Source organism: Elephantulus edwardii, unplaced genomic scaffold (genome assembly GCF_000299155.1).
Source record: "Elephantulus edwardii isolate Elephantulus edwardi_28Jun2011 unplaced genomic scaffold, EleEdw1.0 scaffold00111, whole genome shotgun sequence".
Classification (NCBI taxonomy): domain Eukaryota; kingdom Metazoa; phylum Chordata; class Mammalia; order Macroscelidea; family Macroscelididae; genus Elephantulus; species Elephantulus edwardii.
This window is the reverse complement of record NW_006399861.1, coordinates 1,453,265-1,464,908: the sequence shown is the minus strand read 5'-3', so window position 1 is coordinate 1,464,908 and position 11,644 is coordinate 1,453,265.

The following is an 11,644-nucleotide window of genomic DNA, read 5'->3' as shown; positions in this document are numbered from 1 at the left end:
TCAATTCATTCAGTTGTTTTTGAACATTTTGGCTGTTTCTTTGTTCTTGTGAACTTTTTGGGGCAAATTTCTGTTTGTGTCTAAGTTCTAATTTCTGGAAATGAATCTCTCTATGGTCAACTGATATTCAACAAGGAAATTAAACCTATCAAGTGGGGAAATGACAACCTCTGCAACAAATAGTGCTTTCAAAATAGGATTGCCATGTGCAGAAAGCTGAAACAGGATCCACATCTCACTCTATACGCAACAGTCAACTCAAAGTGGTTCAGAGATCTGGGAGTAAAGACCCAAAAGATCAAGTTAATAAGAACAAACTGGGACCATGTTTAGAATGGCTTTTTAAAGATACTGAGAAATACCATTAGAAATGCATAATCTAGAAAGGATAAAATTAATGAATAAAACTTTCTCTGTACTCATAAAAGAAACCCCTCACCTTTTACAACATGGTGGAAAATAAAATCCACCAACAGAAAAAAAATTCGATAATACCATCTCAGACAACATTCTCACAACAAAAGTTTATATAATACTATGGAGCTTGCAGGAAAAAAAAAGATTGATAAACCAGTTTCAAAATGGGTAGAAGACATGGAAGGACTTTTCACAAAGAAAGACATCTGGATGGTCACTAGACACATGATGAAATGCTTAAAATCAATAGCCATAAGAAAGATGCAATTCAAAACAACAATGAAATACTATCTCACCCCAGCAGCAGTGGCAAAGTTGAGTAAGGAAGACAGCACTAAATGTTGGAGAGGATGTGGAGAAGTGAGAACTCTTACAGACTGTTGGTGGGACTGTAAACCATTCTGGAAGACAGTTTGACATTTCCGCAAGAAGTTGAACATAGGAACTCCTTTGACCCTGCTATTCCACTAGTAGGAATATAGTCCAATTGCAATTTACAGCCTTATAAACCTAACAGAGGGTCACTATGAGTTAGAATACACTCAGTGGAAGTGATTTTTAGTTTTTAATATGTATTTATTAATTTTTACACCTCCATCACTTCTTTCCCATCCAGGGTTACTATCCACAAGTGATTCTGTGTTTAAACTTTTCTTTAGCATTTTGTAGTAGTGGTATCATATAATATTTGTCCTTAGAATGTTTTTGACTGTTGATTTCATAAAGAGGGCCTTTGAGATGATAAACAAAAACAGAATCTTGAGTACAAAAAGAAAGTAGACTTCAAATAAAACTAAAGGATATCTGTTATATTTAAGATCCCTAGAGCACTGAGAAGCCAAAGCAAAGGGAAGAAATCAAGAAGTTAAGTAGCAGAATAGAAGATTTCAAAGGCAGCATGGGAATATAAAGTAAAGTATTATAATGAAATGTGCAAAGAACTGGAGTCCAAAGATCAAAAGGGCCATACTTACTCAGCATTTATTAAGCTGAAGGAACTAAAGAAAACTATGCTATGGGTAGAATATTGAATGATTCAGGAAGTATTAAAAGTAGATGGGGGGAAAAGTAGATGGAAGAAGTGTACAGAGTCACAGTACAAATTGGCTGTCACAGAAGAATTTCAAGAAGCAACATATGATCAAGAGGCAAAGATGATGAAAGAGGAAGTTCGGGCTGCTCTGAAGGACTTGGCAAAAAATAAAGATACAAGAATTGCTGGCATACCAATTGACCTATTTCAGCAAGCAGATGCTGCCCTGGATGTGCTCACTAGGTTGTGCCAAAAAATCAACTACTTGCTAAGTGACTGAAAGAAAACTAAATTTATTCCCATTCCAAAAATAGGTGGCCTGACAGAGTGTCGAAATTATTGTACAATTTCACTCATATTACATGCAAGCAAAATCCTGATGAAGATTATCCAGAAACAACTGGAATAGTACACTAACAGAGAACTACTAGAAATACAAGCTAGATTTAGAAGAGGCGATGGCACTAGGGAAATGATCGCTAATTCCAGATGGATCTTGGCAGAAAGCAAAGACTACCAGAGGGATATCTATTTGTGATTCATTGACTATGCAAAGCCTTTTGACTGTGTAGATCACAACAAATTGTGGTTAAACTTGAGGAGAATGGGAATCCCAGAACACTTGAATTTGCTTATGCGAAACCTATACTTGGACCAGGAAGCAGTCCTCAGAACAGAGCAGGGAAGTACTGCCTGGCTCAAAAATCACGAATAGAGTGTGTCAGAGATGATTCATGTCTCCATACCAATTCAAACTATCTACAGTATATATCATTCTGGAAACTAAGGTCTATGAGGAGGAATGCGACATTAGGATTGGAGGAAGACTCATCAACAACTTACAGTTATGCACATGATACAACCTTGCTTACTGAAACTGAGGAGGACCTGAAGTGCATGCTATAGAAGGTCAAAGACTGTAGTCTTCAATATGGATTGAAGCTAAACATCAAGAAGATGAAGATTCTAACCACAGGGCCAATTGACAGCATCATCATAGATGGAGAAGAGATTGAGGTTGTTAACAGTTATAGCTTGATCAGCTGCACAATCAGCACTCTTGGCACTAACAGTCAGGAAATCAAAACATGAATTGTATTGGAAAAATATACTGTTAGAGATCTCTCTAGAGTACTGAGAAGCAAGGATGTCTAGGATGTCAAGAGACTAAGATGAGTCTTAGTACTCTGGAGAGGTCTCTGAAGCAATGATGTCAATCTAGAGACTAAGGTGAACCTAATCCAGCCCACAGTCTTAACAATTACTTACTGTGCATCAGAGAGCTGTATAATGATTAAGGATGATATAAAAATTTATGCCTTTGAGTTGTAGTGCTGGAGAAGAGTCTTGAACATTACCATGGACCACCAAGAAGACAAATAGATCTATCTTGGAGAGGGTGAAATCAGGCTGCTCTTTGGAGGCTAGGATTTTGAAGCTCCATCTCACATACTTTGATCACATGGCCAGGAAGAACCAGTCTTTGAAAAAGGACATCATTCTTGAAAGGGTGGAGGGACAGCGCAGGAGAGGAAGACCCTGGATGAGATGGATTGATACAGTAAGTAGAGCAATGGGGGTAGGTGTGTGGGAGTCAGTGAGACGGACTCAGGACAGGGCAGGCTTCAGAGCTATTGCACATAGAATTGCTGTGAGTCATAGGCAAATAGACAGCACATAACAACAATAATTACAACAAAACAGTGGTATTGTGGTTGAAGTGCTCAACTACTAACGGAAAGGCCAAAAGAGATTTGAACACACCAGCCTTTCCATAAGGAGATCAGGTGCCATAATTCCTAGTGTGTTGTCATGCTAACCAAAAAGCCATCCATTTGGGGCAGTTAGAATCTACCTGGGGCTTCATTGGGGATAGAAGGGCAGGGTCCTCTCATTAGGATTCACAGCTTAGGAAATTCAATGAGGGACATTATAAGTTTCAGTAGATTATATGAATACTTAGAGAACAGAAAAGGGAAAAAAACTCCCTCAGCATTTCTCAAGCTGAAGGAGTTGAAAACAAAATCCAAGTCTCAAGTCACAATAGTTAGAGATGCTATATATATATTTTCCCCCATTCACATTGTGTTTCATATGATCACGTTCATATATTGTGTCTTATAAAATTAATCACCATTGATGTATTACCCTATCATTTCAGATCCCCACTGAAACTTTCCTAATTTTTTCATCCCCACCGTCCACTCAAAAAACTCTGCAATACTGTGCTTCCCTTCTTCGTATACTCAGAGCCCGTCTCCACTCCATTTCTCTTTTGGATATCCATATTCTTCTTATTAGTCATCCTTCTAGTTTTACAATAATTGTCATATGTAGTATTTGTCCTTATGAACTCGACTTATTTCACTCAATGTAATGTTCTCTCATCTCTCTTATGTTATAGAATGTTTTTTTAAATTGTTGCTCCTGAATACAATTCCTTCTTGTGAATGTACCACAACTTCTCAATCCAATCATTTGTTAATGGACATTTCTGCTATTTCTGTTTTCTTGCTACATGAATAATGTTGCTATAAATGGTGTACAACCCCTTGCTTGTGTGTTCTGTTTTCTTTGGGGTATAATCCTAGAAGTGTAATAGCTGGGTAATATGGAATTTCTATGTTCAGCTTTTTGAGAAAGTACCAAACTGCCTTCCAGAGTGGTTGTACCATTTTACAATCCAATCAACAGTGTATGAGAGTTTCAATCTCTTCACATCCACACCAACATTTATTGTTTGCTGTTCTGTTAAAGTTTGCCACTGCTACTGGGATGAGATGGTATCTCATTGTGGTTATTATTTCCATCTCTCTTATTGCTAGTGATTTTAAGCATTTCTTCATATTGCTAATGGTCATCTAAATGTCTTCTCTGAAGTGTTTCCATATCTTTTGCCCATTCTGTAATTAAGTTATCAGTCTTCTTCTTGTGAAGGCCCTGTAGTGTTCTGTAAACTTTTGTTATGAGAATATTGTTTAAGATGGCATTACCAAATGTGGTTTGTCTTTTTTCCTGTCAGTACATTTTTATTTCACATTGTTGTTGTTGTTGTTGTTATGTGCCGTCGAGTCGCCTGCGACTCATAGCGACCCTATGTACAACAACCCTAAACTCCGCTCTGTCCTGTGCCAATCGCACTGTCTCTGACACTCCCATCCCAATTATCCCAGTCACTGAATCAATTCACCTCATAGAGGGCCTTTCTCTCCTGCGCCGTCCCTCCACCCTCCCAAGCATGATGTCCCTCTCCAAGGACCGGTCTCTCCTCACTACATGTCCGAAATAAGTTAGACGGAACCTCAGAATCCTTGCCTCCAAGGAGCCACCCGGTTTAACCCTCTCCAGGACAAATCTATTTGTTTTCCTAGCAGTCCATGGTATTCTCAGTACTCTTCTCCACATTATTTCACATTATTTGGGGAAAAAAGATTTTGATGCCTTAATCTTTTGAAATTCTCACTCATCGATATTATCATTTCCTCGTAATGATTTTCTGGCCATCTTTGCAAGCCTATTCTGTTTTTTGGTTGTTTTTTTCTTTCTTGTTTTTATGGTTTGGTATTTTAACCCCTAGTTCTTTGATCTACCTTGAGTTGATTTTTGTGTATAGTGTGAGATGTGGGTACTACATCAGCTTTCTGCAGATTGCAATCCAGTTTTGCCAGAACTATCTGTTGAAGAGACTGTCATTTCCCCATTTGATAGGTTTTAGTTTCTTGTTGAATACCAGTTGATCAGAAGTAGATAGGCTAATTTCTGCATTCTCAATTCTGTTCCATGGGTCTATATATCTTTCATTCTAGCAGTACCGTGCTCTTTTGGTTATTACGACTGTGCAGTAGGTTTTGAAATCAGAGAGTGCTAAGCCTCCTACTTCATTTTTTTTTAATTTTCAGAAGTGTTTGCTAGAGGTAAAATCTTGAATAATTCAGGAAATATCAAAAGAAGATGGAGAAAATACACGAAGTCACTATACCAAAAAAGAACTGTTCAACATTGAAATATTCCAGTAAGTAACATATAATCAACAGCCAGTGAAACTGAAGGAAGAAAATTAAGCTGTACAGAAGGATATTTTAAAAGATAAATCCCCAGGAACTGATGGAATGCCAAATTAAATTTTTCAAATATCATTTGCAGTCCTAGTCATGCCCATCAGTCTATGTAAGGAAATTTATAAGACAGCTTGTTGGCCTACTGACCAAGAATAGAATAGTACATAGAGAACTGCTGGGTGTGCAAACTGGTTTTAGAAGAGGCTATGGTACAAGAGACATCATTGCTGATGTCAGGTGGATGCTAGCTGAGAGCAAGGAATACCTGACAAATGTCTATTTGTACTTTATTGACTACACAAAGATATTTTATATATTTTATTGTGGATCATAAAAGTTATGGCCATCATTGAGAAGAATGGGAATTCCAGAACACTTAATTTTGCTCATGCAAAACATATACCTAGACCACGAAGCTGCTGTGTGAAGAGAACAAGAGAATGCTGAATGGTTTAAAAATTAAGAAAGGTATGCCTCAGGGTTGTGCTTTTTCTCTATACTTATTTAATCTATATGTTAAGCCAACAATTCTATAAGCTACACTATATGAAGAAAAAAATGTGACATCAAGATTGGAAGAAGATTACTCAATGTCCTTCATTATGCAGATGACATATTCTTGCTTGCCGGAAGTAAGGAAGACTTGAAGCATTTGCTACAGGAGATTGAGTATTGCAGCCTTCAATATGGTTTTCATCTCAACATCAAGAAAACAAAATCCTCAGCACTGGACCAATAGGCAATCTGTTGATGGATGGATAAAGGATTGAGATTGTCAATGACTTCATCTTACCTCGATTCACGATCAATGCACATAGTACCAGCAGTCAGGAGATCAAGAGAGGTACTGTACGGGGCAAGTCTGCAGTCAGGATCTTCTCCAAATTATTGAGTGGTAATGATGTCACTTTGAGGTTTGAGGTACTCCTGATTTAGACTATGATCTTTCCATTCACTTGTTATGCATCTGAGAACTGGGTAATGTCTAAGGATCACAGAGAAATAATTAATGTCTTTGAACTATGGTGTTGAAGAAGAGTACTGAATATTCTCTGGACTGTCAAATGAACTAATATTTGCCTTGGAGAAGGTGCAGCCAGAGTACTGCTTGAAGACAAATATGATGAAGCTTCGTCTCACTTACCCTGGGAACATTACTAGGAGAGGTTGTTTGTTGGAGAGGAACACCATGCTTGGAAAAGTGGAGGAGCAAAAAAGAGAGACGAAGACCCTTGACCAGGAAGTTTGACACAGTTACTGTAGCAATGACCTTGAGTACGTCAAAGATTGTGAGCATAGTACAGGATAAGGCAATGTCCAGATAGGTCGTTCATAGGGTCATTGTAAGTTATACTCGACAGTACCTAACAATGACAATAATAAAAATATTTTCAGTTTATCTATCTAAGATGTAGATTATTCCCTAATGTATATTTTTGGTGAATACTTATTCCAGAATTTCTTTAAGTATGTTCATAAAACCACTGCCATGGAGTATCAACTGCTAGGTGCCCTCCATTGGGTTTCTGAGGCTGTAAATCTGTGAGAGGAGACGACGTTGGATAGATTAAAACTGCCAATACATTACCATCTACATCACCAGGACTTCTTAGGATATAGCCTAAGAATAAGAGCACAATAGAGTAATTGGCAAACTTTCAAGCCCATGACAGATTCCTATAAATCACTAGCTATTATTTTATTGCTAAAAAAAAAGAAAACATAAAATCCCTCCAATCAACCTCTTAAACACCATTCATTCTACTCCAATGAAAGAAGAAGCCTTTAGGCTTCTGTTTAATATCTGATGTACCTTTCTCCATAATCAGTGTATTTTTCCATTTTACCATTGTCCTCTAAGTGTATGTGCTACTGAATTGATGAGAAAGCCTATTGTGAGATGTACATTAGCCCCAGGCTTTGAGTACTAACTGTGGGCCCTCAGCCATGCCTCCCCGGAAACCAAGTACAAAGGAGTTCTGCCCTTTGGTGCAGGCAATGAAGCTTCAGGAACGGATACAAATGCGCATATTTTCTTAAGATTACTGGGTACTTACTACTTATTACTTCCAAGTTGTGATATGTCTTGATGGATGGAAAAATAAAAACAAACAAAAATAACTTCAGAATAACAATTTAGAGTTTAGTGTTTTAATCTATACAGATTGAGCTTTGAATACAACACCTGATTATTTATACTGAAGTCAGATAATGTTGTTAATTTAGAATGTTAATTATTATCAGAAATTTTATCATATGCTCATCTGTTTGATGTGTCTCTCTTGAGTGCCCAAGCACATTTCCCCCATTATTAAAATAAAGATGACTGTAGTACTAGATTTGCTTTTTATTTCATTCTGGACAGCTCTATTCCTAACACTGATAGGTATATTATTACTCAGGTTTAAGATGTCCCTAGTTGCTTTCATGGAGATTTATGACAAGCATAAGGGGGAACATCCAGCAAATTCCAGACACTTCTCTGTACAGAAGAAGTTTTTACTATTTATAAAAAAGTTTTGGACATAATGATTCTCAACAGGTGCTTTTTAAAAAATGCATCCAATTTGCCACTCACTCTCCCCACAAGTTCTTGGATGGTGCAGTTCTCAATGGCCTAGAGGGACTAAAGAATTTCAGAGGGCTCTCTGCTCTCAGTGTAATCATCAAAATGCTGAAAATATGCTTAGGAAAGAATGACGATAACAATAAAATGAGAAAAATGGAAAAGGAAAAGAAATGCAGCTTAAGACTCTGGAATCTCAAGATTACTTATGGTATTCATTTGTAAATATTATCTCTGGTTGCCTAGTGGATAAAGAGCTGTGCTGTGAATCCAGAGGCATATAGTTTGAATCCACAGGGGGCTCTGAAGGAGAAACCTAGGCAATCTCCATCCATGCCATTTCCAGCCTCTGAAAACCTGCTGAAGGGTCAGCTATGACTTGTTTGACTTGGTGGCAGATAGTTTAACTGAGTTCATTCTCCTGAAGACAACTCAGAATTCATGTGAACAAGGTTTCCATCTGCCTTGGTTATACTAATCCTTATTCTTCCTAATCATTATGTCTATTATGGATTATGCTTAGTCAACTGATAAAAGGCATATATTAAAAAAATTTAGTCATACATGTAGTTGCAAGCCTGAATACTAATACTAAATATTCATGTAAATTTATGCATTCAAACTATAATTATATATAGTAACAAGAGATTGTCTTATTGATGTAATGGTAAATAGAGAAATCTAAAATTTTTTATTGATCAAGTACAAGTTTATGCCTGTTACTTTATATATAAGAATTCATTTCATTTACTTAATAATTTATTCATTTAATACATATTAATCACATCACATGATAGATGTTTATGAAAGCTCTGAGATACTTTAGTTAGCAAGATATTAGGCTATGTTTCTAATCAGAGCTTATGGTCTAGTGAAAGAGAATGATGATAAAATTTAAAACATAAATTGTTATTGTTATGTGACATTGAATCACTTGTGACTCACAGCAATAGCCCTGAAATGTACCCTGTGTCAACCTTATTGTCTCTGACATACCTACCCTAATTATCCCAGTCACTGAATCAATCCAGCTTATTAAGGGTCTTCTCTCTTGAGCTGTCCCTCCACTCTTCCAAGTATGATGTACCTCTCCAAGGACTGGTCCCTCTTTGCAACATGCACAAAGTATGTCAGATGAAGCCTCAGAATTTTTTCCTCCAAGAAGCAGCAGGATTTCACCTTCTCCAGGTTGAACCTGTTTGTTCTCCTAGAAGTCCATGGTATATTCAAAACTCTTCTCCAGCACAACAGCTCAAAGACATCAATTCTCTTTCCATCATCTCTGGTCATTGTTCAGCTTTTTGACACATAGCAAATAATTGCAAAGACTATGGCCTGGATAAGATACACCTTAGTCTCCAGAATGACATCATTGCTCTTCAGTAATCTAGAGAGGTCCCTGACAACAAACTTTCCAGTGCAAATTACCTTTTCATTTCCTGACTGTTGGTACCAAGAGTACCAACAGTTGATTGTGTAGCCAGGCAAACTAAAGCTGTTAACACTCTCAATTTCTTCACCTATCATAATGCTGCAAATTGGCCTAGAAGTGAGAATCTTTATTTTCTTGGTATTGAGCTTCAATCCGTATTTAAGGATACAGTCCTTGATCTTCTGAAGCAAGCACTTCAGATTCTCTTCAGTTTCAGTAATCAGGGTTGTGCCATCTGCATAATGCAGGTTGCTGATCAGTCTTCCTCTAATCCTGTTGCCACATTCCTCCTCGTGGAGCCCAGCCTCCCTGGATGATCTGTTCTGCATGTAGATTGAAAATGTATGGAGATAGGACACATCACTGGGGTATATCCTTCCAAATTTTGAGCCATGCAGTGGTTTCTTTGCTCTGTTCTGACGATGGCCTCGAGTCCAAGTGTACGTTTCACCTAAGCACAATCAAACCTCCTGGGATTCCCATTCTTTTGAGTTATCCACAGTTTATTATGATCCACACTGTCAAATGCCTTTGCATAGTCAATGAAACACAGACAGACTAACACTGGCAATAATTTTATAATTTAATAACCATAATGGTATTATGTTTCTTTTTTAAACTAGTTTATTTACAAATTTTTAATACAAATTCAAAAATATTCTTTAAATTTCCCCCACCCATCAAATTTTACAACCCAATGATTAATTCCCTCTTACACCTGTATATCCACATCCCTCTGCTTCCAGCCTCTCTCACTCCTCCTGGATCCTTATAATCATTCTACAATAATGGTCTTACACAATATTTATCCTCGTGGGACTGAGTTAGTTCACTCAGCATGATGTTCTCCAGTCCCTCCCAACTTAGGTAGTCATTTAAAAAGTCATTGCTCCTGCTTGCTGCATAGTATTCCATTCTGTGAATATACCATCATTTCTCAATCCATTAATTTGTGGTTGGATATTTAGACTGTTTCCATGTTCTTGCTATGGTGAATAATGCTGCTATGAACATTGGTGTACAAATCTCAGTTTGTGCTTCAGTTCTCATATTCTCAGGGTATATTCCAAGTAGTGGAATATCTGGGTCATATGGAATTTGTATGTTCAGCTTTTTCAGGAAGTGGCAAAATGCCTTCTAGAATGGTTGCACCATTTTCAATCCAACCAGCATTTCACCACATCCTTTCCAACATCTATTACTTAGTGCACTGTTAAACTTTGCCACTCTTACAGGAGTGAGATGGTGTCTCTTTGTGGTTTTGATTTGCATCTCTCTTTTTTGTTAATTAAATTTTATTAATTTTAATGAACATTTACAGAGATTTTGGGTTTCCATTCATTCATTGTTGCACTATTTTCTCTACCCTCCTCCCCAGTTCGTTCCTCTTTTTTTCCCCCCTTGAAAGTCCGTTTTAATTGTCCAATAGCCACAGTGCTTATCAAAGCCAGTTCTGATTAATCTCCTTTTTCAGTGTGTCCTTTGCCATTCCCTATCACTCCTCCCTGAGAGAGAATTCACCCTGATTCATAAGGAAAATGGGATGGCGTATTCTCTTAGCTATTTCCTGCTGAAAAGGGACGTTGTAGGTTTCAGGGTGAAGATCTTCTCTCACTGCTCTAAAGGGCTCCTTTGGCAATAAGAAACACATAGACTATTGTGGAGATTGATTTTGGAATTTTGATGAACTATCAATTTTGCTTGGCCGTACATGTTAATATACTTGAAGATGTATCATGGAAGTGTTGAAGTGTAGAAGACAAAAATTTAACTAACAAGTTAAAAGTACATGAGTCAAAAATTAAAAAGCAATAGTATTCCAAGTAGAGGCTCTAATAGTGGCACAAGTCAAGTTACAGAGGGAAAGTAGTTCTTACAATAAAAGGCCTATTGACTAGCACTTTGTGTATTATAGTATAAATGTTAGAAACCACAAGATGTAGAGGCTCAACTTTTATTTTATGTCATTTATTGTTCTTAAGTCCTGGAGCAAATTCCATCTACCACTGGGTTATTTTGCAGCTCAGAAGTCTGCATGCAAGGCAGAGATGAAGTAAGGAACTGCTTATGAGGTTTTCTGTCAATTCCAACTACTAAGAAATAGTGAGAAGAGTTGGGACCTCAGAAGGCTTTTAGGA